This window comes from Ctenopharyngodon idella, chromosome 18 (assembly GCF_019924925.1).
Source record: "Ctenopharyngodon idella isolate HZGC_01 chromosome 18, HZGC01, whole genome shotgun sequence".
NCBI classification, from domain to species: Eukaryota; Metazoa; Chordata; class Actinopteri; order Cypriniformes; family Xenocyprididae; genus Ctenopharyngodon; species Ctenopharyngodon idella.
The window spans coordinates 12,323,989-12,349,714 of record NC_067237.1 but is presented as its reverse complement, the minus strand read 5'-3'; the positions used below and the strand labels follow the sequence as shown (position 1 = coordinate 12,349,714).

The following is a 25,726-nucleotide window of genomic DNA, read 5'->3' as shown; positions in this document are numbered from 1 at the left end:
CATGGAGAGCAGGCACACAAATGTTTGGAGTGGACATAGCGGCAGCCAGATTGTCCTGCACATGTTCTCCCACTCTTGTTTCAAGGTTGTGGGCAAGGCTTAAAAACGGAAAAAAAATTCAATCGTTCCACTCCGAGCAGAATCAGTATTTTAACGTTTCTGTTCCAGCGTTCCTTCTGTATTATAAACGTTCCGAAACCGGTTTGATTAGAAAAAATAATGGTTAATAGCGTTATTTTTATTTATTTTTGCATGTAGCCTACTTGACAAATAGTAAGGATTTACTATTTGATTGCAATTTATTTTTTATTTTTGTTATGAGAACTTTGCATTTCACCTATAGGTGAAATTGGTGCTTCTTAAACGATGTTTCCAAATGGGTCAGAAGCAGCGCAGTCCCGAATGAAACGTCTCCATCTGAATCACAGAGAACCACATGGGAACGTTCTGTTAACGTCCCAAATGTCCTCTTTGTAACGTTGTTATGTGACCATAGAATAACCAATATGGAACGTCCCCCTAAAGTCATGTCAGGAACTTTATTATATGACCAACAGAGGACCATGTGTGAACGTTCTGTTCTGTCAGGACCACTATCATCAAATATGATTGATAATTGCATAGAGTTTGTATTGGCGGTATGGTTCTGTTCTGGGCAAGAACTCCCTGTGCATCCATGCAGCCTAACATGGATAAGAGCAGGGAGAGCAGCAATAACCCCCCTTAGAGTAAACAAAACAGAACCAACATATGTAGATATCATTAATGTCAATAATTTAACATGTACACATATTTCAAGAATTAGTCTGAATCAGGGGAATCATAAGGCCAATCTTGAATGAAGAGAGGAGGAGCTGGGGATGGAGGAGGAGGAGGGTAATTAGCTCCTGAGAAATACGATAGCTGCTGATAATACTGAGGAGCTTATATATGGATGCTGTGATAGGCATCGTATTCCTATAGGTAGACGTGAGTCACCTGAGAGTCAGCTGATGAGAGCTTGACTGACGTGACCTGCCAGAACTGACGCTAACACTTGATTTCTGTCAGGACCACTATCGTCAAATATGATTGATAATTGCATAGAGTTTGTATTAGTGGTATGGTTCTGTGCTGGGCAAGAACTTCCTGCATATCCATGTAGCCTAGAATGTCATATTTCTTTAAAATGCAGTTATTTGAATGAGCCCAGGACACAAACATGTTATCAGTACCTGAAAGCTTAAGCAACAACATATTGCCAGCAATACCGGAAGACTTAAGCAATGAGCTTGTTGTGCTTACACAGATGACCTAAACAAGTATGTTGCCAATACCTGCATAAGGCATAGCAACAAGCATGATGCCAAAAGCTTAGCACAACAATCATATCCCATGAATAGCATGCCGTCTGCAATGAAGAAAGTGAAGATTGAGTTATAAAAATGAATTGACACTGCTTGCTTAAGGTTTGTATCTGCAGTCCAAGTTCCAGTTCTTTGATGAATGTTACTACTACCTACTGGTATTGACAGTTAATCGCCTCATGCAGGTGCAGAAGTGTACTTGGGCAAAACATCCTTAACTGCTCCCCTGCAACAGACAAACTGCTGTGAGCTAGAGATGGAGATTCCCTCTTTATTTGGAAATACATCACTAACTGAAGTAATGTTGGTGACAACCTCTGGTTAATGCAGACTTAGCAACAACAGCTGGATGGTTTAATGCAACAAGCTTGATGCTGATACCTAGATTTACTTAGCCACGAATATGAGAATTGCTTAAAATTCCCAAATCACTAGAAAAAAGTTATGTATTGTTGACGTGTACTTGCATAATTCCCAAATGTTTCCAACAGTTTAGTCAAGAGAAATCCACCATTTAACTGGTGAAGTGGTCTGTATCATTGTGTCACCTGTCATTTACGTCATATCCTTGTTATACTTGGTTGTCGGTTTACTCCTCTAAAAACACAGAATTTTTTTTTTTTTTAATTGGGGAAGGTTACCCCTCCTAGCAGCAGCAAATCTGATACAACAAGCATGTTGTAATTCACAGACTAGTATTAAACTAGTATTAGACTAGCAAAAGTCTGGTCGGGGCATAGAAATTGGAAGTCATACATTTTTCGATTGCTCCTGATGTAGTGCGCAGCGCAAACATTGTGTAGTGAATCATAATAAAGCACTGTTCGCTGTTGTTGCACCTTTCTCATTGGTCAAGCCAAAACTCAAAAGTGTGACTTCTACTGAGGTTGAAAGTAGAGGTGTGCAGCGGAGCCACTATTTGAATCTGTATCTGTATTTGTAACGATCTCAAAATTATTTGTATCTGTATTTGTATTCTGATAAAATCGGAAGTGGGCGGGGCTTTACCCGGAAGTTCGTACAATTACTTGAGAAGACCGTTTTGCCTATGGTATTACAGACTATATCTGTTTTCTTCATAGATAACACTAAAATATGCCTTGAATAACATTTATTTAAATATCTTTTAACTGCCTGAGCCGATAGTCTCGATGGAAGTGCTTCTCGTGCAGTTGTGCTTCAGATGACACAAGTTCGAATCCCAGCTCGGGGACCTTTCATGATCTGATAAATAAATAGGCTATTTAAATATATTCAAAATAAAACCGTAAGGTTTCCTACGCAGTTTGGAATTGTATGGAAATTGATTTAAATAATTTTCAGGCTTGGAAAGTATGGAAAAGGCAACATGAACGCGGCTACTTGATTTGCGTTCAGTTCATTCATAGAATTTATATTCATTCACTTTAGACAGTCATTGCGTAGTGATTTTAGAGGTTAGTGTATAATATCGTGCTTTCCCTGCATGGTCACCGGTTCCTATGCAGTTTGGAAATTTGATTTATATAATTTCCAGGTCTGGAAAAGAAATGGAAAAATATTTGTTTCAAGACTATTTACACTATTCAGTTTTCTAAATATAAAATTAGCTAATAATTAAAATAATAATAAAAATAATAAAAATAATAAATGATCGTACAAGCAGAGTGATTTCATGGCAAACGTTTAGTGATTTAGTGATTGTCGTTCACGACTGAATGAATTCAAGGCGCTGAATGAATTAAAAACTTTCTCTTTACCATAAGAGACTTTCTTCTTAACTTCACTAAACAAATGTGCGTGTGCCTCTCAAACCAGCAACAGATAAAGGAGCAAACGTGTAGCAGACCTAGCACAAAATGTAGTTGATTATCTTGACAGAGAGCAGGTTTGTTTGTCAGAGACGGAGCGCAGCTATTTGATTTGCGATCGTGCCGTGCTAATTCCATTCATTCATATTGTTCAAGGTTTAGGCCTACATCAATAAAATATACATATTGAACAGTAGAACATTTGTATGATGTAATATTTTAGTCAATATTACTTTTGTCAAGCTTTGATTTCGGAGAGGCGCAACAGCAACGCAGTTATTTGATTTGTGCTCATTTCATTCATAAAGTTCACACGCATTCGCTTCACACTCATATTATTGCGTAGTGATTTTCGAGGTTTATGTATCGCACTATGATCCCCTGGCTCACCTGTTATCCAGGAAACACGAGGAGTGACTGTTTCAGTCTTAGCTGAATATTATTCGGCAGAATTATTCGTTATCCATTATTCATTGTGAAGCCGAATAAGGTATTCAGCTTCGGGCACACCCCTAGTTAAAAGGCCCCACGCAGATCGCACCATCTCTTCTGGTTCTTCTTTGTTCTTGCCGCTTGCTGTTCACCTGAGACCTCAGCCACCCGGGCTGACACAGCTGCCGGGCAGGGCTCATTCACTTCAAGCCATCCGCAACTTCCTCGACAACAGGGTCAAATTAACAGCACGAATTCGTCATCTTTTCTTCAATCAACGCAGAATATATCGATTACAACTTCAACACAATTGGACCGAACCATCAAGAATTTCTCCTGAGCCTGCAGATCCAGACGCTCCTCAACAGCTAAGGCATTTGCAAGTATCATACATTTGAACACTAAATGGCGATTTAGTATTAAGTTTGAACCCCTTTGTTAACAAAGGTGCTTTATAGTGAGAAACTGATGGTTCTTCCATGCTACTGTTCAAATTCATTTCCACTCTCTCGTTCCCTATGTATGCGTGATTTGTGTATGTCTGTGTGTGTTTAGTCTAGCTATGTGTTCGTGGTTTAGTTAAATAAAACTTGTGTGCACATTCTTGTGAGTTGATTCTGATCTGCTTATTAACCATTGTCACTGATATTAATTAAGATTTTTTTTTTTTTGGTGGCCATGGAAAATATACTTTCTGAAGATGATCAATACTGAGTGTTCGCTGGCCGAATAGATTAATTGATTGTAATATTAATTCAGCTACATCAAGTTAATGATTAGTGATAATTATTCATATTTCCCTTTTGAGCTAATTTGCTACATATTTATGGTGGAGAATGCGGGCATCGTTTTAAACATTGGTTGCAAGCAGACCCAGAAATCAATCTTGTATGTTTGTCACACAAGTTTTTATTAACATCTTATACATGTATATCCGTTTCTAATAAAATCAGATAACACTATAGCTTGAATGCATTTTCCTACAAACAGTAGAAAGTTTTTCTAGGCTAAAATGCATGTTTAAATCGTACGATAAGAAACTGTCCTGATATTAGCGAAGAAATCGCAATATCAGTTGTTAACAGAGCGTAAGTCTTTGCTTGATGAAAAATTCCGGATTAGCAGCACCTATAAATGGTACCAGAATAAATTAACTCCCTCGGGACGGCGGTCACGCCGGCGATACCACCTCGGTTTTTTTCTTACCAGTGTGAAAGAGACTCAAAATACTCAGTCAATGTTGCACATACAATTAAGAGTTATACACCATTTTAATCTGTGGAATATCTTCTTTTATTTGTGTACACTCAGAGTAAAAACAAAATGTTGTGCTTTTTGCAAAATAAAGAAAACTAACATGATGCGTGATCTGTCGTCTCCCTCTGAGCGAAGTCCAATCTGATAGTTCTCAGAAAATGAACTGTAACTTAGTGAATACTAATCACAAAAAAATTAGACTTATGTCTAAAGAAACGTTGAAATGTCAGGTTTTAAATCGTGTAAGTCAAATCGAAAACAAAAATTCTGTGTTTATGTAATCTGTATGAAAAGAGACACATGTCAGAAGTCCGTGATTCAGCTCATTATCCACTAATGCGGCCATGCCAACGGAGCGAGCGCTATTCAGACGCAAATTCTGAGGCAATACATGTATACATCGTCTCAATCGTGTATTTATTGTTTATCTGTATGTTAAAGCCATGGTTAGAGACCTCTGAAAGACATGCCATTAGTTCCTGGAATGTCCTGTTCTTCTTTAGATTAATTTGTGGACTAAATGTGCACAGAGCGCCCTCCGGCTGCAAGTATGAATTGAAAACACAGTATCCAGTGTTCATAGTGATGACAATAAATATTGAATAAATATTACTCCTCTGTATAGAAAATTGACATAAACATATGAGAATCCATCAATATTTCTCCAAATGTGCATGCTTTTAAGCTAAAAGGCTATATGAAATGCCATATAGGTAACATGAATGTTCAGACACTTTGCATCACAGAAATCCATTATATTTTCAAGTATATAATAGAATACCATTATTTTAAATTGTAATAAAATTTTACAGTATTGCTGTTTTTTCTGTATGTTTGATATACACCATGATGAGCTTGAGACATGATCACAGAGTTTTTTCACAGCCTACCTGACTGAAAGGCCTCATTATCATGCAGGTCATTAGAGGTCTTTATGTGATTCTTTTGTCTTCTCTGGTGTGAATTACCTCATTATTCATGATGATTCACACCTCCACGCATAATGTGTTTCTTGACAAAAAGTGTCTTACAAAAACTCAATCAATATATTGTTTTATATGAATGAGTAGGCAGGATAATTTTTACATCATTTTGAAGCAAAAACTCTAGTCTACAACCTCCAATACCCAGAAGTCTTGTGAACACAGATTTAATATATTTTTTTGGCTTTATTTCAGTGACTTAAGTTTTTTGTTTTTTCAATAACCATGCATAAATGTTATTCCTTCAAAAACACAAACATGTACATACATGTTCCTCACATATTATTGTAGCTTAGTTTGTGCTGAATACAGTGTAATGACACTTTTTCCATTAATATGTTTATGAACAACTGAAAAAAGCACAAATGTCAGGGCATGTCAAAACTTCTCCAGGGCCCCAAAAATCCTCAGACCCCAGAGGGTTAACCTGATCTCGGACGATGTTTACAGACCCGTCAACACAGATACTCAACTTCTTTGTGTTCACCAACAAAAAAGCTTAGCACCCTGACTAGATGCTGTTCATACCTTACACGGCCCACATAGCCGTTTCCCCACACAGATAGCTTACCACCTCTGTACGAACTTGCATTTGCCTTTGCCATTCCTCTCCCGTGTTGACAAGTGTGCCAGTATGCCTCAGACATCTAGCCCTGCCCCCCACCAGCACCATCTGGAGATCCGGCAGAGCAGTGTGATGGACATTCTTCAGCCTGAAGCAGCCAACCACCTGCAGTGGCAGAGAAAGGAACAATGAGACAGCAACACAAGTGGACTCCTGACACCCAGCCTGAGCAACGAAGAGCTGACTAGCATCATCTTCTCCTTGGCCCGTTCTCTTATGGGGCTCTGACAGGAGTTAAATGAACTAAAACTGGTAGTCACAGAGCTCCAGTCCGCTCAGATAGAGAAGACGTCGGACATGTGCAAGGACTGGAATGGAACAACCAAAGGAAATCACCGGTCTTCGGGAGGCTCTGACAGCTGCTGGGCACCAAGAGCAGATGGAAAATGCCACCAAACAAGACCTTGAAAGAGAACTGTTTCACACAAAGACACTGTTAAAAACAGCTAATGTGGAACTTAATGAGAGAGACGCTAAGGTTTAGGCCCTTGAAGGCCATTTGCATGCAGCCAGAGCTGAAGTCCAGACCTTGACTCAGCAATTCTGCATCATCAAAGAGGAGCTTAACATGGTCCAAAAGAAACTGAAACAGTGCTACCAATTGCAAACGGACCCTACAAGAAAAAGGCATCCTGTTGAACTTTACATCAGCAGCACAAACTCCCCCAACCCTGCACACAGACACAAAGGGGGGAGAAGCCAAAGCCCTCTGCTAAACACTTCACCAGCCCATTTCCTGAGAGCCTCTGCAGCTGCAGAAGGGAAAAGATTAATTCAGACAGACCCTGAAATAGCACATGAAGTGACAATCAAAGACCTCTAACGAATGGCCAGGCACATCCCTGCATTCACACCAGAGCTTGCAGGAGACCACGACGTCCACGCCTACCTATGAGACATTGACTTTCACCTGCAGTCTTTGACAATTGTGACCCACCAAGATAGACTCTATCTTCTCTGGATTACTTCTGGACCAGAGTTGCGACACTTTCTGGCTTGGCAGCCAGGAAACATCCAATCCGACTACCGGCAGTTGAAACAAGCCATCATCAAGGAATTCTCAGACCCAAAGTCTGAAAGTGGACTGATTGCTGCCCTAGACACCAAACAAGGCAGACATGAAATTCCCTACATCAACTACCACAGACTCAGACTGGGATAGAGGAGGACACCAGCTTCAAGAGCCTTTTCCTCCGAAACCTACACCCGATCGTAAGTCATCATTTAGGCATTACGGCCTGCCCCCACACAATGCCTATTCACCAACTACGCGACTTGACACAGAAGGCCTTTAACTAACACAAGGCCTCATCAAAAAGAGTTTGTAACAAACTACCCAGATAGCAAAGTGACATTGATTCAATGTTGAAATTCCATCAGAATCATCATTTTGGTTGAGATTGAAAATTCAGTACTAAATATTATTGGATCAACATTGATATTTCAAAGCTTTTCAGTGTTGAAAAATACAAACATTGAATCAATGTCTTATTCAACAATGAAAAGCAATGAAATATCAACAAACATTGAATCAATATTGATATTTCAATGCTTTTCAGTGTTGAAAAAGACAAACATTGATTCAATGTTGATTTTTGGTCAGCTTCATTTTCCCACTGGTGGAACTTAGACTAGGCTATGTCAATCCATCTGCCCCCTCATTCAACACTTTATTTACATAGTATTCATGCTCCTCATTACCCTTCCCTACCCTACCCTTATTAAAAAATAAATAAATAAATAAATAAATAAATAAAATCCTGCCATTGTATTGTCTTTTGATTTAATTATGCTGGTATGTATATTTTTGGAGTTTTATATATGATTCGTTATAAAGTGTACTGCCCCTTTAAGAGACTCTTAACTTTGGGCGCATTCTCTCCTTGCTCAGTTCACATTAAGCTAACTGAGATGAGGAAGGCTGTGTCCGAAATCGCCCCTTATACCCTTAAATAGGGCACTATTTGAGGGGACAGCCATTTGTAGTGGTGTCCGAAACCATAGTGGACGATGTTGAGTGCACTCATTCAATCCCACAATGCACCGCAATAACGAGTGTACAACCAATGCACGCTCAACGGCTAGAGAATACCCATAATGCACTGTGAGAGTCACGCGCTGAATGAATTCCCGCGTTTTGCCAGGAGATGCCGCCCACAGCTGAATCAATCATCCATTCATTTTCCAAACCGCGCTGGTCCAGCATTAGCATACAGGTATAAATTCCTTTTTAATTAATCATTAAATCATTTAAAAGGTTTGAACATGCTAGTTCAACATAAATATTCATTACTTCTGGAGCTCCCAGTTTGCTACATTTCAAAAGATTATTAAACAGCAGCACAAACTATGCAAAATCGGCAGCCCCTCCGGTGCACTCAGTGTCCGAATTCACTCACTCGTTTCATTCACTCCTTCAAGTGGACTATATTAGTGGAGTCACGTAGGGAATAGTGAATGAGGGTATAGGGGGCGATTTCGAACACAGCAGATGTCTCCTGGCTCACAGAGCCAAAGGTAACAATATTTTGATATATTAGTTGATGTTTATGTTAAAAACTGTTCTTTGGAGAGTTATATCTTGATTTACAATGTGGGATTACACCGATGTGCCATTTTTGTCGAAGTTTATATTGTTTGTATGCTCGTGTGGCTTATGTGCTGCTGTTCTCCAACAGATTAAGTTTTTGAGAAGCCACACAATACATGCTTTCTAATATTAATTATTCATCTGTCCAGGTATGCCATTGTGTATTCCATGTATAACTGTCATTGTTCTGATATGTTTATTGTTTAAACTGTTTTGTAAAAGTTTTATAAATGTTTTACATAAAATCAGTTCACACTGAGATGAGGATGTCTCCTGGCTCACAGAACCAAAGATGAAGTTTTTGAGAAGCCACACAATACATGCTTACTAATATTAATTCTTTGTCTGTCCAGTTCTTCCGTCTTTCCAGAAAATAAAGAGCCAGCCAGAGACTGGTCATAGAAGTTTGGTGTCCATTTGATTTTTTTAATTTATTTATTTATTTTTATTGCTTTAAACAACAAAATAATACACCATAAAATTTGGAGCCAGGGGAGCAAAGAACACACACATTAAAGAAAAAGAAAAAAAAAAAAAAAAAAAAAAAAAAAACCTACATTCACAGAAAATCAAGACCTTTGTTTCATTCAAAAAGTTTGAAGACATTACACAGATAAACAGTCTTTATAGCTTTTCCATTATTACTATTCTGAATAGTGGACAAGTACTTTTCAAATTCTTTAAGGACTACTGAGAAAAGGGGCTTTTTGTTAGAAAACTTACACTTTTAAATATGAAATTTGACTAATAAAATTAACAGATTAATTACAAAAGCTTCCTTCTTCACCCTGCTATCATACTTTATATATCCAAAAACTACATTTTCAAAACGCAAAACAAAAGTAAAGAGTACCTTTTTTCTTAATAAACAGAGATAGATCATACCATAGCTTTTTCACATGACTACAATTCCAAAAAATGTGGGGTACTGTTTCCAAATGTAAAGAGCAAAAAAGAACAGCTAACATCAATATCTTTCTTAAACTTACTAAGGAAATGTTTGACAGGGTAGAATTTGTGTATTTTTTTTTTTTAAAAAAGTCTTTTTTACCTTGTTTGGTTATTACCTCATAAGTTTTTTATTACAAACACTTACCCGATCAATGTCCTGGACAAATTTAATCCAATAAACAGTAGAGCAAGACTTAGTAACAACCTCCATTAGAAATAGAGAACGAATAGATTTGTTTTTGCTTTTAGACTGTGAAAAACAGATTTTACCAAATACTGTATCAGTTGGGTTAATTATGGGCATATCAACCGGTGACAACATATCTCTACATAAGGAAATTATACCAGAATTGATTGCAGAAAATACAAGAGAGAATTCCTTGGGAGTCACAGGAAAATTAAAATTCCATAAAGAAGGTTGTTTTAGACAAAATTTTAACCAATTAATTTTGAGGGTATTATTTAACGTAGAGAAATCTAGAAAATCAAGGCCACCATTTTTAATTGAATTCATAACAACAGATTTGCGAATATAGTGTACACGATTCTTCCATTGAAAATAAAATAAAATCTGATCAATAGTTTTGATAGTTTTATTGTCTAAATGTATAGAGGAAGCAATATAGGTTAGTCTAGAAATACCTTCTGCCTTCGACAGAAGAACTAAGGGAGAGGTCACTTAACAACCGTAGATTAAATTTGCTTTTAATCTTTTCACAGGCAGGATTATAATTCAGAGAAACTCTATCTTTTTCACTTTTCGAGACTACTACGCCTAAATAATTAACAGCTTCTTTAACAGTGATACCATCCACAGATACAACGGAGGAGTTTTTCAAGACTAATATTTCACATTTTTTAATATTCAATAAGTACAAACCTGACGCATTTGAAAACAACTGGATAATTTTAATTGGCTAATGAACCTGGCTAGAATTTAAAAAAAATACTTACTATCTTTAATAAAATGACAGAAGACCTGTGCAACAATAAGAAAGAGATACACAGAGGCTGGACCGCCTTGCCGAATTCCTTTTTCTAGAAGAAATCTTTGTGTTGTACCATGTGCTAATTTCATTGAGCTATTTCCCCCAGCATACAAAGTTTTCATATCGTTACAAAAATAGGGCCCAAAACCAAAACGCTCTAGACAAAAAAAAAATAAAAAAAAATGAAAGGATGCTTAATAGTATCGAAGGCTTTGAAAAAGTCTAAAAAAAGAATTAAACTCTCATCCTCAATAAGATCTGAGTAATCAATGAGGTCGAAGTCTTGATTGATTCTTATGGTGGCCCAGTAGTGCACAACACAACGAAATTAAAAAAGCAAACATAAGTTCACAACATAACGAAATAAAGCCACAACACAGTGAAACAAAGCCACAACACAACGAAATCAAGCCACAACACAACGAAATTAAAAAAGCAAACATAAGTTCACAACACAACGAAATAAAGCCACAACACAACAGAAATGCTCCCGACCACTAGGGGGCTCTCAGAGCTCTGTAAAGTTAGTTTTCCTTGCCACTGTTCTACAAAGTTGACAGTCTTACAAAGATATCAATACCATGATTAGTTTTAAGTATGTAAACATTGTATATCGACATGAAATATTAATTCAAAATTAACTACGTGCACAATAGCTTCTTATTTATACCTGTGAATGATTTGATGCGCTACCATGGTGCATGATGAAGGGAATGTCTGCCAATTCCACCAAGTGGTTAAAACGTATAATATATTATAATTTGTATTCATTAAAATTACTTTGTTTAACATTTAAAAACCGATATGTTCAAATTCCAAAGCTTGTTAGTTCCTGTTGGTAAGACTGACAAGCTTTGGAATTTGAACATGTCTGTTTTTAAATGTTAAAAGACATTTTAATACTAGCTGTAAGCTCAGAGCAATTTAAGCTCTTTGTATAGACTTCGAGAAGAAAAGGGGATAGAAGCTCAGAGTAAAACTTATAAAATTCAGCCATTATCCGTCATTACCAGGCGACTTGTAACATTTTTTTCATCTGGACTTATAGCATTGACATAACCAAGATGCTTACACAAACAGTTTAAATTAGCTTGATTAAATTTAGATTTATACAATTTTGAATAAAAGTTATAACAAAATTGGGAAATTTCTTTAAGATTTTCTGAAACAGAACCCCCAATATTTAAATGAGAAACAGAATTGTATTTAGCCCTATTTTTCTCAAGTTTAAAAAAATAAGACAACATCTTTTCTCCATATTCTAGCCACCTTTGCCTTGACCTAATGAAAGCACCTTCCACTGTTACAGTACAGAAGGGTCGGAGACAGGAGATCACAGATAAGGATGTTTATTTGACACATAGCAGAGTTAACAGTCGTGCAGGTGAGTATAAGGTGAACTTCTGAGTGAATGGTGATATGTAGATGAATGATACTGTCCTTTGTGTTTGTAGAGGTGAAGATCCTGGATGACGGTGGAGATGAACAATGCTGGAGACAGGAGACACTCACACACAGACTGGGAACACAGGAGGAGACTTGGAAACGCTGGAGACAGGTAAGTAGATCGCTGGGAGTCCTTGAGGTAAGCATGTAGGTAAGTCTAGATGCGAACGAGACCGGACAGTGACTGAGTGAGTGTGAGTGTCTCTTATACTGGTGCTGATTGGCGTGCTGATGAGGTGCAGGTGTGTGTGATCAGTTAAGTTAAGTGCCCGGAAATCAATACATGGCCGCAAGCCTCCATCCTTTTTTGCCACAAAGAAGAAACTCGAAGCAGCAGGGGAAGTAGACGGTTGGATGTAACCTTGCATCAGGGCCTCCTTGATGTAATCCTCCATGGCCTTCTCCTCCGGGATCGACAGGGGGTAGATCCTTCCCCTGGGCACTGACTCACCCAGAAGCAGATCGATGGCGCAGTCCCATGGCCGGTGTGGAGGCAGCTTGGAAGCTCTTTTTGGGCAGAAGGCTTCACTGAAGGGGGCGTAACACTGTGGTATATCCACCGAGCGTTTTTCTACTGGGCTCTCGATGGATGTGGCACAGACAGAAAGGTGTTCAGGACAAGGAGACGATGGAACTGGAAACTCAGAAAAACAGCTTGAGAAACAGGTTTCGCCCCACTTCAGGATCTCGCCGGTCTTCCAGGAGATGACTGGGTTGTGCTGCTCCAACCAGGGGCGCCCTAATATCACGTGAGCGGTGGATTCCTCCAGAACCAGCAGATGTAATTTTTCCACGTGGAGAATCCCCACTTGCAGTTGGATGCCTGCTGACCCAGAATCAAGGAGTGCAACAACTGGAATGGAAACATCAGCAGCAGTAAGGTTTACAACAGTGGTGAGTGGCTTCATCTTATTTATAGAGGGAATGACGGCACTCACCATGGGACGAGGAGGACGAATTGGGCATGTGGAGATTACATGCCCAGGAGAACCACAATAGAGGCACAGATTCTGGGTCAGCCGTCTCTGCCATTCAGTGGACGTGAGTCTGGGAAGAGTCTAGAGAGAATAATTTCACCCTGTCCTTGAATGAAAGCTCTGCCTCCAACGAAGTATGCCGTCTTCCCCTCTGCACGTGCCTTTTGGACCTCTGGCCACAGTTTCCTTCTCCTTTCACGATCTCCAGCTGAAAAATCCTCCATGAAACGTAGACCGTTATCTCTCAGATACGAGGAATTCTTTGCGGCCTTCCAGACAGCATCTCTATAAGAGCGAACGGAAAACTGTACAATAGTCACCCTGGATCTTTCCGCGCCACTCTGTTGAATCTTCCCAAGACGGTGGACTACGTCAATAACATCAGAAAGCTTGTCCTTTGCACTAGGAAGAACGTTTTGGCAGATTTTGATCACTTCAAGGCGAATGTCTTCATGAGCATTTTCTGGAATTCCGCCAATCCTCAGATTATGTCTTCTCAAATACGTTTCCATGTCATCCATCCTTTGCTGCATCTGAGCTATGGGCCGTCATCCATACGCTGCTTAAGACTCGTAACCTTTTCAACAATGGCCTTCAATTCAGCAGACATGTCAGAGATCTTATTTTCTATCCCATCAGAGCGGCTGTTGATCAACTGTGTTATGCCTAACAGCTGCAACGAGATATCAGCTTGAGTATCGTCACTCGCTCTTTTCTTTGTGATCGGCGATTTACTCGGGGTGATAGGCAGTACAGGACACTTTTCTTCAGCTAAACTAAACATATCTTCCTCGCTCGTACAAGAAACAACGTAATCATGGCCACCACTGGCTGGTGAACATGCATTACCATCAGTCGGCTCAGCAACAACTGAAGAGTAACTCGAATGACCGCGTTTACGTCCCATTGTAAAAAAGCACAAAGGAAAACAAAGTCAGAGTCGTAACAAAATAGCAAACACGGTGTACAAATAACTAAAAGTACTTTTTGCGCTGTCTAAGAACAGATGGTGCAAGAGCTTGAACAAACACGTCTGATCAGGTAGCCATCTTGGATCCGCCTCAGTGTCCATTTGATTTATACATACACAACGCAGATTCAACATCCCATCACGTGGGACCGGTTACAGATGCATGCTTTATTTTTATATTTATAAATGCAACCAATGACTGATTCAGATGCATTTCTTGATTGCAAATCGGGCCAGTCATTAAAGTGCCCCTATTATGCCTTTTTTAAGGTTTGTAATATTGTTTTGTGAGTCTCCTACAACAGGTTTACATGCATTCAAGGTCAAAAAACACCCTCGTTGGTAACACTTTATAATAACGTTCAGTTATAAGTCACTGATAAATTATTAGTTAATGATGAACGAATCATTTACAAAATATGACTATATATTCATTAATGATTAATAAGTGATATACTAACATTTTATGAATGTTTTATTAAGTTATAAGTCATTTATAAATTATTAGTTAATGATGAACGACTCATTTACAAAACATGACTATATATCCATTACTGATTAATAAGTGATATACTAACGTTTTTTGAATTTTATTAATTCAGTTAAGTCAATTTATAAATTGTTAGTTAAAGATGAACACATCGTTTACAAAACATGACAATATGTGTTCATAAATGATTAATAATGCCGTGATGAATACGATCCTCAATTGGATGGAACTGGAATAAATACTTTGAATGTTGCGATCCTGTCGGACTTATGATAGCTACCTGAATCGTAACAAAGCACTGTTGGCCAGAGGAGAACTGGCCCCCCGACTAAGCCTGGTTTCTCCCAAGGTTTTTTTCTCCATTTAAACACCTATTTGCCACTTGTCTGCCACCTGATGTCACCTGATGGAGTTTGGGTTCCTTGCCGCTGTCGCCTTTGGCTTGCTTAGTTGGGGACACTTGACATTTGACTTGACATTTGATATTCAACAGTGCTTTGATCTGCCTGCATTGACACTATTCTTTTAAGAGCTGCTGTGCAGCCAAATAATGTACCAGTTATCAATGTAAAGCTGCTTTGACACAATCTACATTGTAAAAAGCGCTATATAAATAAAGGTGACTTGACTTGACTTGACTTAATAAGCATTATGCTAACGATTTACAAATGTGTTGTAAGTTATCTTAAAAAATGTTTAAATCATGAAATAAATCAAACAGATCATTTGTAGATGGTTTATAAGTTATTATTTGATACATTATTTATCACTGATAAATCAATGAAGTATTTATAATAAAATTGTTATAAATTACTTGTATACATATACAAATGATTTGTAACAGGTAAGAAAGGTCTACAAACGATGTGTAACACATTTGCAAGTGATGAATAGTTTACACTTTAGAATAGAGGATGCAGAAAGCGTTATAAATGACTTGTATACATATACAAATAATTTGTAACTGGTAAGAAAGGTCTACAAATAATATGTAACACATTTACAAGTACTGAATAGTTTACACTGTAGATTAGGGGATGCAGAAAGCTTTGTAAATGATTTATTCATGCGTTTACACATCATCTATAACAGGTGTTGAACCCTTTGTAGTGTGTAGACAGGGTGTAGACAGCTGTCCTCTCTGACACACATGGAGTCTTTAACTGCTGTGCACCTGATGTGAGCTTCAGTGGAAGGTAAAACCGGTTCAGAGGTTCACTTCATCAGTAAATCCCACACACTCCACACAGAACACAAGTCTGTGCTGATGAGTGAAAGGATTTAACATAACCCATTGCAATCCCCTGATACTTTATAAATGTTTATCCACTTCAAAACAAATAAATTACTCTTCTTAAAAATAGTGCTTTAGCATACCTGCATGTTTGTGCTTTTGAACACAGACCAGCTTACAACTTCATCAATAAATCATATACTGATCATTTACTAATGGTTTGTTCATCATTTGTTCATGATTAACAATTGTTTATTGAGATAATGATACTAAAACAATTTTGTCATACTTTATTGATTTATCAGCGATAAATAATGTATCAACTAATAACTTATAAACCATCTACTAATGATCTGTTTGATTTATTTCATGATTTAAACATTTTTTACAATAACTTACAACACATTTGTAAATTGTTAGCATACCACTTACTAATCATTTATGAACGTATATTGTCATGTTTTGTAAATAATTTGTTAATCATTAACTAATAATAACTTAATTATAAGTATATACAATTATAAATGACTTATAACTGAATTAATAAAACATTCATAAAATATTAGCATATCACTTATTAATCATTTATGAATGTATAGTCATGTTTCGTAAATGGTTCGTTCATCATTAACTAATAATTTATACTGAACGTTATTATAAAGTGTTACCAAGTTTTTTGTTTTTTCAATAACCACGCATAAATGTTATTCCCTCAAAAATACAAACATGTACATGTTGCTCACATATTTTGGTAGCCTAGTTCATGCTGAATACCATTAATATGCCATTAATATGTTTATGAACAACTGAAAAAAAGCACAAATGTCAGAGCATGTCAAAACTTCTCCAGGGCCCCAAAAATCCTCAGACCCCAGAGGGTTAATATCACCCCCGATCATTCTGCATCTAGGTCCTCCCTCTCAGAATCCTGATTTCTGGCAGGTGTACTGTGCATCTCCATATGCTGCAATTGGTACTTCAGCCTTTCAGCTTCTCTATGGCAGGCAAATGAGCACAAGGCTTTTTATTTTGTCATCTGCTTCTCCTGTGCACCCACCAACTGACATGACTGTTCACCAAAGGGTTCAAAGTGAAGAGTTAATTTGCAAAAACCGATAAATGCCACATTTAAAAAAAAAAAAAATAACTGACTGCTGTGCATTATTCTCCACATATAGCATGTTCTGAACCCTAAATATGTTTTGTCAAAAAAGTTGGTATTGTCCACTGTCAAGGCATCGCAAGTTCACGTTTCGTCAAAGCTGACTAAAGTGATCAAGGATTTATAATTTAGACTCCTGCAACTCCTTGTACACCATACATGTCTTACATGCTGAAACCTTGTTTGTCCTTTTGCATTTGTGCATGTGTGTGCGTGTGTGTTAGAGTGTGCATGTGTGTGCGCAAGTTGGTTTGAATGTGTTTTAAAGTCACCTTTATATAGTGATAACTATATAAGTGGTGATAACTGGCAAATAATTTTGGCTGCACGGCAGCTCTAGAAGAAAATGGTGTCATTGTCCTGCTTAAGTAAATTCAGTATTGATTCATTCCTTTGTAAAAATCAATAGTTATTAATTTAGTTCATTCATCTATACATCGGCTCTGGAGATGTTATCAACCAGCTCAGTTCAGTTCGCATACAATGGTGTCAATGCAGGCAAATCAAAAACATTTTTGAATATCAAGTGTCCCCAACTAAGCAAGCCAAAAGGCGACAGCCGCAAGGAACCAAAACAAACCTTGGGAGAAACCAGGCTCAGTCGGGGGGCCAGTTCTCCTCTGGCCAACAACGAACAGTGCATGATTCAGGCAGCGTTACAGGTCATAAGTCAGATTTGGGATTGCAACAGTCAAAATATCTAGTTGAAGATCGGATTCATCACGCCGGTATGGAAACGGTTTGTTGGGGATCTGTGCCACTGGTTGTCGTGTCGATGGGGCCCTCACAGGGGATGGTCTAGTTGACACAATCTCTGTTGGCACTTCAGTGATGCGTTGTGGTCATGTCTAGGAGCAGGTCCTCCATGTGATCTGGATACGGCCTGGATCCGACTGACTATGGTAGACCTCGGGATAAACAGACAGACTAATATTAGCATAGATGCCATTCTTCTTCTGATGTAATGAGTACATCGGGTGTTATAGGAAGTGTTCCCGGTTCCAGCTGACCTAATTTATGCAGCCTAACAATTCTTTAACGGATGTGAAAATATAAATTGATAACATGTTATGTGTATGCCAGGTTAAAGAGATGCGTTTTTAGTATAGAATTTGTGGGATTACAAATTTTTCATCAAACTGAATTGGCAGCATTGTTGGACTATTTGCAGAAAAGGGGACACAAATGCAGCTTTAATAAAGCTCAAATTGCTAAAAACCAAGTCACATTTCTGGGTCAAACAATTGGTGCAGGAAATAGATCCATTACACAGGATCGAGCCACTTCAGTCAAAGCCATACCTCCGCCTACTAACATTAAAACACTCAGCCTCTCTTTGACTTGTTGAAAGGCCAGGTTAAAGATTCCGATACTGTTTGTATGGAAGAAATTCATCTCAAAGCTTTCAGTGATTTGAAGAGAGCACTATGTCAAGCACCAGCATTAGGAATTGCACAATCTGATAGGCCCTTTGTGCTTTATGTCCATGAACACTTAGGCTTTATGACTGCATGTCTAATGCAAGATCATGGGGGCAGTTTACGCCCCATTCATTACTATTCTGGTAAACTTGACATAGTCGCTCAAGGGATGGGCCCATGTCTTAAAGCAGTGCAGGCAGTTCATCTAGCTCTTCAGGCTTCATCAGGAATGGTGTTAGGACAGACGGTAAATGTAAGATGCCCTCATGCAGTGTCCGCACTAATGAATCAAGCAAAAGTCACTTCTGTCACCTCCTCTCGTTGGGGAAACTGGTTAACAACTCTCACAGCCCCACATTGTTTTACAGCCAGTCACGAACCCATCCTCATGTATGATGTCTGCAATGACTGAAGTTGTGTTAGAGGATGAAGGAGAAATGACTCATGATTGTGTTACACTCACATATGCAGCTACGAGTGAAATAAAAGAAACTCTTATAGAGAAAGCAGAATTGGAGTTGTTTGTTGATGGTTCAGCTCAAGTCATTAATGGTAACAGATGAGCAGGCTATGCAGTTACTTCCATCACTGAAGTGGTAGCTTCAGGTCGGCTTCCAGATCATTTTTCAGCTCAAGCTGCAGAACTAGTAGCCTTAACTAGAGCATGCACGCTAGCTTCAGGATCGGTTGCAAATATCTACACTGATTCCAGGTATTCTTTTGGGATAGCTCATGATTTCGGTGTCATTTGGCAAAGTAGACCGTTTCTAACTTCTGCTGCATCCCCCATTAAGCATGCTGGATTAGTGAAAGATCTAATGTTTGCCATGAAACTTCCAAAAAAATTAGCGGTGATCAAAGTGAAAGCACATCTCACAACTAATACTACGGAAGCTAAAGGTAATGCTCTTGCTGATGTAGCTGCTAAACAGGCTTGTTCCTATACAACTGTACAAGTGTGTTCAGGTAGTATAGCACAGAAGACAATTCTGCCTCCTGACTCAATAATTGATCTGTACAAAGACGTTCCTCTATATGAAGCATGGACATGGTTAGACAAAGGAGCCACAGTGGATTCATCTGGCTGCTGGACCAAAGAGGGGAAGTATGCCAATCCCGAATCACTACTGCCATATTTGGCAGTATCACAGGTTCTCAAATCAATGGTGGAATCCAACATTCAGAAATGTAGCCACCGAAACAGTCAAAAGATGTGTTACATGTCAGAAAAATAATGATGTGCCAGCAACAGCTACAGCAGCAGCACATACCCCAGGACCATTTCGTCACCTGCAAGTTTATTATATATCATTGCTTCCTTGTAAGGGAAAAACTGATGTTTTGGTAGTATTAGACAAGTTCTCAAGATGGACAGAAGCTTATCCAACAGGGCGTGCTACAGCCGCACATACTGCTAAATGTCTTGTCACTGATTTCATTCCCAGATGGGGATTACCAGATTACATTGACTCAGATCAAGGTACACACTTCACAGGACAGGTAGTCAAGGAAGTGTCTAAAATGTTGAAAATTAAGTGGAATCTTCACTGCCCCTACAGGCCACAAGCATCAGGACGGGTTGAGAGAGCGAACAAAACAATCAAAACCAGGCTAAGCAAAATGCATCAGGAAGGAGTACCATGTGTAGTATGAGAGCATCATCTAACAGATCAGTAGGACTTTGCCCTCATGAGATTATTACAGGACGCCCAATGCAGATGCCAGGTGTGATTGATCTTAGAAATGTTGACGTACACATTGCCTCAGATGCTCTGATCACTTACTGTGAAAACCTCACAAAGGCAGTACAGAGTGCCAGAGAAAGAGTTGAGTCGTGTTGGCAGACTCCACTAGAAGGTGGACACACGATCATCCCAGGTCAGTGGGTCATGATAAAGTCATTCAGAAACAAGCCATTAGAGCCTAAGTGGCATGGACCACATCAAGTGATGTTGATTACAGCAGCTGCAGTGTTGTGTCAGGGAAGGAAAACCTGGACTCATGTGTCACATTGTAAAGTTGTTCCCCCACCTACAGGGATAGGATAGGACACACGGACCAGTGAGGAGCCCGGGAAAGAATCGAATGCAACAGGCTTCGGGGGCCAATCCTGCGGTGAAGATTACCTCATAGGCCTTCCCCCACCCACTGTTCTTTAGGTGTCACAGGAATTAAGAAATAGGGAAAGAAGGAACAACAATAGCAGACTCAGATTGAACAGAGGATACAACCCTAGTGTTTGCAGTCTTTTACAACAAATACTGCTCTTTTGTGTTTTGTTTTCTTTCTTACTCTGTGCAGATACCACTTGATGGCTGTCCCAAGACCCATACGCACCGACCTCCTCACCTGCGTATGAAGCCACAACCTCTAAAAGAAAACTAGACTCACTACCAAGCCAACGGAAGAAAAATTAAATACACAACGCAGAGAATCACATACGGGAACTTCAGTCATCCATCAACATGATCAAGATTGCCATTTCATCATCCACACGACAAAAGAATGAGGATGTGGAAGTATGTATTAGGCAAACTCGTTCATTATCTAAGCTATTTAATGTGAACCAATGGTGCAGGATCCCCCCTCCAACCGGCATGTTTTGGCTATATGGAACCTCAATATATAGTGTACTACCGGTCAAGTTTAATGGCAGGTGCACCTTAGTCTATGCCCTACCTGCAGTCAGAGAAAACTTGAAATCCACTCGAGTCCTAATAACAGAAGATACCACCTTTAAAAATTCTCCACATCTACATAATTCAGCTCCTACCATGAACAAAGAAGATGGCTGCATTCCAGGACTCACTTGTGCACAAACATGGTGGTCAAGAACTCTTGGAGCATTAATCCCATCTTATGGTGTCATGCAGGCCCTTGATCAAGTCAGAAGCTTATCGAATTCTGTACAGAAACTGGCCAATGATACAGCTTTGGCCCTGGGTAACATCACGGACACTCTCGCTTCGCACAAGATAATGATCTTACAGAACAGAGTGGCCTTGGATTACATTCTTGCAATGCAAGGGGGAGCATGCACCATTATCGGACCTGAGTGCTGTACCGGGTTAATGGATCCAACAGAGAACTTGAACAAAATCCAACAAGACATTCTTGATCTTTCAGCAAAATTACACCAGATGACTGAAGACAACTCTTCATGGTTTGGAAACCTGTTGGGTAAACCCTGGCTATGGATCAAGGAAATAGCAATTCTGCTATTGTTTTTCCTACTGGTGTACTATCTGTGCGTCCACAGTATCAAGTGTTTCATCCAACAAATGACCCATGCCCATCACAAGGAAATGACTGTTCCAACCAGAAAAGACTATTACCCGTAATAACTACAAGGGCCCTAGCTGCATGTTTGTTTCTGTGTCAACATGCCATTCGTCACTAAAGACAATCAACACAGAGCAAGTGTTATGTGCCTGTAACGATCATAGGTTACAAGAATGAAACTTTTAAGTGTCTAAATTTGTATTTTGTGAGAGTTATTAGAACTCTCAAAGGGGGAACTGTGTTATATCTAGGTTCCAATGTAATAGTATATGAACTGAAAACTTTATATACATTGTGTTTTACATTCTGAGGTAAAGATAATGACATTCTAAGGAGATCAAGGCAGGCAGCCCAGGTGTCTGTGAAATTAACCTTTTGTCTTCATGCACTTCCTGATCATTTGGCAGGACAAGCTCAAAATACAGTGGTGCCTTTGTCTCTATGATAATGTAAAGGTATGGGCGATACTGTCAGACTGATTGGATTAGCACCTATGCATTTGAATGACACCGTTATGCTGATTAGATCATGGCTGGGAAATGTAGGGAATGGGGTGATTCCTGCACTGCATTTGCATGCTTTGTTTAGATTGTCTCCACCTCTACTCTATGTATCCCTCCCCCTTGAATGTATATGAACTACCAAGTACACTTCCTTAGTTGGACTTGGATGACTACAGCGACGCACAGCGCGTTTCTTAATAAAGAGTAACTTCTGCTTGAAAGATATCCCAACGTCTCCTGGTCTCTGCTTCGACGAGGAAAAAGTTTCCTACAAATTAAACTGACAGAGTGTGTCTGCTTCCCAAACAATGCTAGGAAAATTGTTCGAAAGTTTATGTGCCAAATAAGAGAAGGATCTACCGTGGAGAAGAATCTTACTAGTCATCCAATTTTTTATATCAGCTATGCATTCCATTAATTTTGTGAATTGGTAGGTTTCGCCAGGGCATGAAGAAATATAGAGCTGAGTATCATCAGCGTAACAGTAAAAACTGACACCATGCTTCCTAATGATATCTGCCAAGGGTAGCATGTACAAAGTGAAAAGCAACAATCCTAGTACTGAGCCTTGCGGTACTCCACTCTGAACTTGTGAACGGTGTGACATCTCTTCGTTTACTGCTACAAACTGATAACGATCAGATAAGTATGATTTGAACCATGCCAATGCAATTCCACTAATGGCAACATAATTTTCGAGTCTATTCAAAAGAATGTTTGGGTCAATAGTGTCAAAAGCAGCACTAAGATCCAGTAACACTAATAGAGAAATACAGCCACGATCCGATGATGAAAGCAAATCATTTATAACTCTAATGAGAGCAGTCTCAGTACTATGGTACGGTCTAAATCCTGACTGGAAATCCTCACAGATACCATTTCTTTCTAAAAGGAACATAGTTGCAATGATACTGCCTTTTCTAGTATTTTAGACAGAAAAGGTAGATTCGAGATCGGCCTGTACTTGACTAATTCTTTAGGATTAAGTTGTGTTTTTTTAATAAGAGGTTTAATAATAGCCAGCTTAAAAGTTTTCCGTACGTATCCTAGTGACAAAGATGAATTAATGATATTAAGAAGAGGATCTATGACCTCTGGAAGCATCTCTTTCAATAGCTTAGTCGGTATAGGGTCTAACCAACCTGGTCTCATAGAGACGTACCTGTGGAAACATTTTTGCAAGTCGCAAAAATACGTACCAATACGTATGTATCACTGCAGTTTCCAACAGAAATGAACACTAGAGACAGTAAAACAGCAAGCACTTTTAATTGTTTTCATACACAATTATGATTACAGGGTCAGATTATGGATTAATAAAGACTTGTTTTCACGTCTCCTTGAACAATATTATGTTATGTTCTCAAAACACTATTTACCAAAGTGCATGATTTGTAAACAAATACATTTTGGAATTTGCATCGCGTAACCAGCTCCATATGTTTAACTTTTCTGACATTTACAAGCTTGCTTGGTAGCTCAGCTGGTACAGAATTGTACCTAGGATGCAGAAAGCTGGGATACAAATTCTGTGAAAGAGGAGTCATGGTAAAAGAGCTCAAAGATGAGAGATCAAAAACAAGCTAAAATGGCATGATCACAAATGCTTTTTATGTCACATTTGCTTTTGCTAACACTATCGGGTAGGTTTAGGTTGGTGGTACGTTATTTTAAAATGGAGCATTACACTTTTAGTGCCACTCACTGGACATTTCAAATCAGAACTGAGGTGATACGTAAAAAAACAACGTAATAAAAACGTACCATATTCACGTTCATCTGTTTCGGAAAAAAACTGAACACACTTTAGCGCCACTCAGTGGACATTTCACATTGAAACTGTCATAAAACGTACATGGCACTACGTATTTTCGTTTTGTTCCCTTTCGAGGGAACTTTCGAGGGAACTCGCGCTGTGTCCGATAGGAATGCCAGCGCGATTGCGTCTGATGCACGTCTGTCACCTAGTCCAATGGCAAGAGTGAACGTCACGGGCGGGTGATGTCACGACCAAGAATGGATAAATACACATCCAGCCAGACCGGCTTCAGCTTTTCTGCCTCAGCAAAGCGATCTGTGTGAATCTGTCTCTGTCTATTTATTGTTGTCTTTCCCAATTTAGTACAGCTCAATATTCCACCACACTGATTATGGAGAACCAAACATTTAAACCGTCTGCTCCTCCTTGCCCCCGATTCCTTACGGGTGGGATACATACGATTTATGTGTCATTTGTTTGGGAGCGGCGCATGCTCTTTCAGCCTTCGAGGGGGCTGAATGTGAGCATTGTGAGAAGCTTCCACTGAGAACGCTCCGCTCCTGCCTCTCACTTTTCGAGGAAAGTGAGTAGGCCAGCGTTCCTCATGGCTCTGGACTCGCTGCTGCTGAGGCAGCACGGAGAAAGATGTCATGGGGTTCACAAATGGATTTATCAGCGGGGCTTGCAACGGGCATGAGTGCTTTTTCTCAGCCTTCCCCTGGTAGATCCGCCCCCTCTCTGGTGTCAGAAGCCTGGCCAGCGGCTTCTTCTGCCCAGGGAGAGGGCTCGTCGCTTCAGCACTCCAGTTCTGAGGAGGTGGATGTGCTGAGCGTTGATATGGGGGAAGAAGACTAGCCATCTCTTTCCCCAGAATATGAGGAGCTGGTGGAGGTGATCACTCGTGCTGTGTCAAAGTTAAATATTGAATGGTCAGCAGAGAAACAGGGCGCTCGTCCCAAAAGCAAATTAGATGAGCGTTTCCTTACATCTAATAAATCATCTCCACCAAGGGGCCATCCTTTCTTTCCTGATCTACATGACGAGTTAGCTAGATCATGGAAAAAGCCATACTCATCAAGACTTTTCCGCTCTCAAGTTAAATACTATTCAGATATAAGGGGGCTGAAAGAGTATGGCTATGGGGCAGTGCCCCTGGTTGAACAGACGCTCGTGAGCTATCTGTCCCCGGATTTAGCATCGTCCCTGAAGGCCCCTGCACTTCCCACTAAGCCACTAAAAGTTACATCAGGGCTGGTGGGTAAAGCATATACGGCAGCAGGTCAGGCTGGTGCTTGTTTGCATACAATGGCTATTTTGCAAGCATACCAAGCTGACCTGCTGAAGGGTCTGGATGGCGGAGAGCGGATTGGCCACAGACTTATCTCTGAGAGCCACCAAGGAGACTGCCAGAGCAGTTGGGTGGTCTATGGCAGCCTTAGTGGCGACAGAGAGACACCTGTGGCTCAACCTGTCTGATATTAAGGAAAAAGACAGGGCCTTTCTCCTCAACGCTCCGCTT

The 25,726-nt window shown here is 39.5% G+C and overlaps 1 protein-coding gene across 2 annotated transcripts in view; it reads left to right on the top strand.

Moving 5' to 3' along the window:
• The window catches only part of LOC127500116 (uncharacterized), a 673,680-nt gene that overhangs the window by 164,469 nt on the left and 483,485 nt on the right, over nt 1-25,726 (top strand). The window contains exon 2 of one of the 2 annotated variants that reach the window (XM_051871050.1): nt 22,401-22,498. The exons of the other annotated variant lie outside the window; for it this stretch is intronic. The gene's annotated coding sequence lies outside the window, so the exon portion shown is untranslated. Of the gene's footprint in view, nt 1-22,400; nt 22,499-25,726 lie in introns of those variants that run through there. 2 annotated transcript variants of the gene reach the window in all.